Source organism: Colobus angolensis, unplaced genomic scaffold, assembly GCF_000951035.1.
Source record: "Colobus angolensis palliatus isolate OR3802 unplaced genomic scaffold, Cang.pa_1.0 Scaffold83, whole genome shotgun sequence".
Classification (NCBI taxonomy): Eukaryota; Metazoa; Chordata; class Mammalia; order Primates; family Cercopithecidae; genus Colobus; species Colobus angolensis.
The window spans coordinates 4,004,130-4,006,543 of NW_012122154.1; the positions used below are offsets into that span (position 1 = coordinate 4,004,130).

Here is a 2,414-nt window from a genome sequence, read left to right on the forward strand (position 1 = left end):
GTGTTAGCCAGGATGGTCTCGATCTCCTGACCTCGTGATCCGCCCGTCTTGGCCTCCCAAAGTGCTGGGATTACAGGCTTGAGCCACCGCGCCCGACCAACACCTTTAAAGATAAATTCTTACTTCCTGCATTCTCTCAAACCCTATTCAAAGATGGAAAAGTAAAAGTAAAATTTAGGCCGGGCCCAGTGGCTGATGCCTGTAATCCTGGCACTTGGGGAGGCCAATGTGGTAGGACTGCTTGAGCCCAGGAGTGTGAGACCAGGCTGGGGCAACACAGTGAGATCTGAACTCTATAAAAATTAAAGAAAAGTAAAATTTAATTCTGCTTTCAACATTAACTGCCACATCAAGTTCTAAGTGCAGTGTTGTCGTCACAGCGGGTAAAATCAGACATTTAAAAAAGAAAAAAAAAAACACTAGGTTTTCAGATTCCCAACATAATTTGCTGTACTAGTCTTTCTAGTTCCTCCTCTTGATTCTAATTTGCACACTAAACTGTCATACCAATTCTCTATAAAAAATCCCATAAAAATATCTTCAGAGAGACTACCATGGATCACCAAAGTAGTAAGTTCACATCAAAACTCAAACAAAATCTTAATTCAATGAGCCACTGGGCTTTGAAGAATGTCTAACTTTCTGTAGTTTTAATTTCCAATTGTGTTTTTCTGTTTTATTTTCTTTTGGTTTCCAGTCCTTTGGTGGGAAGACATCTTCATTATGTAATCAACACTTTGCTACTGCACTGAGGTGGCAGGCTGCACAGACTGAAATAATAGTACTAAACAGAGCTATGAACTTTCCCCATGCATCTTAATGGGGCGTTAACTTTAGAGCCTGGTTGTGACAATTTAAATGCTAATACTGTTAAAGCAAATAGTCCAGAACAAAAACACATCCAGCTTGAGTCAGTAAAATTTAACTAAAGCTTTATTTGATTTGGGTAGGCTACTACAGAAATTATGCTCTTTCTACATCATTCTGTTGAATTTTAAAATAAAACCCCTGTAGTGCTCCTCTTAAAGACTGACATTACTAGAGGAAGGAAAAGAATGGAAAGAAGTGATCTGCTCCACTGGGAAGTATATATGTTAGAATTGTAAAGTATAAAGGTCAAGGACAGTGTGTGAGTGGGCATAAAACATACAACATAAGATACAATTAACAAACATGGCCCATTTAAAACATCCATGCCCCAACACACAAACTGTAGTTTCTAAATATAATTTTCCACTAAAAGGAACTAAGACTACTTAGAGAAATGACTGATTCCAGTTCTGGGACAGGAAATAAACAGGACAAGCTTAGAACCAAAAACAAGATGTTTTCTACTGTAACACCTATGGTGTGTCAAAAGGACTCAAAATGTAGCCTGAATAAGCTCCCACTGGCTAAAGACTGCACAGTTTGAACAAGAATAAGGATAATAACCACAATGGATTAAAATACATCAAATAAGTTTAAATCCACGAGTTCATAATAAAACCAAAAAACAAAAACATTTTTCATTGGTCATCTTTGAAGGATACTAGGAAACTACTTCATTATTTTGAAAACTGTTAAATAAAATGAAAGAATTAACCTTCATCCTACCTTTTCTATATTATTTAGACCTGACTTCAGCCAAACAGATGGGAGGATATAAAGCATCCAATAAGAAATGATATAATTAGAATGTGACCATCATAAAATAACCACAAATGAATTAACAGATGTGGGCAATGGCCAAGTAACTGATAACATCCCAAAAAAAGACTACTACTATTATGTAAAGTGGTGTGTGTGTATAAATCTGCTCATTTAGAACTGCCCTCACAAGGCCATAATAAAAAGCTGACTAGTTTGTACTGGATTGTTTTGTTCTGTTGTTTCAAAATCTTCCACAGACAACATACTCATTTACTGCTTCTACTCTGGGCAGAGGCTCCCACTGCTCCCCACCTCCCAACTCTGATGTACCACTGATTATACAACTTTTGTGAGAAGTATTCAAAACCAACTGTAAAGTAGTTTCAGGGTTTACTACCCTGACCCTGGGTGGGTGGTGAGGAATCAACCTTTAATCCATTTACAATTTGTGAAAAGTAAAAAAGATAAGCTGGGTATGGCAACATGCGCCTGTAGTCACAGCTATTCAGGAGGCTGAGGCAGGAGGACTGCTTGAGCCCAGGAGTTCAAGGATATAGCGTGCTATGATCATGGTTATGAACAGCCACTGGACTCGAGAATAGGCAACATAGAAAGACTCGGTCTCAAACAATAAAAAGATAAAAAATCGGCCGGGCACGGTGGTTCACGCCTGTAATCCCAGCACTTTGGGAGGCCGAAGCGGGCGGATCACGAGGTCAGGAGATCAAGACCATCCTGGCGAATACGGTGAAACCCCATCTCTACTAAAAATACAAAAAAAT

The 2,414-nt window shown here is 38.7% G+C and overlaps 1 protein-coding gene across 1 annotated transcript in view; it reads right to left on the reverse strand.

The window, feature by feature from the left end:
- The window catches only part of CDK12 (cyclin-dependent kinase 12), a 104,870-nt gene that overhangs the window by 24,859 nt on the left and 77,597 nt on the right, over positions 1-2,414 (reverse strand). The window lies entirely within an intron of this gene.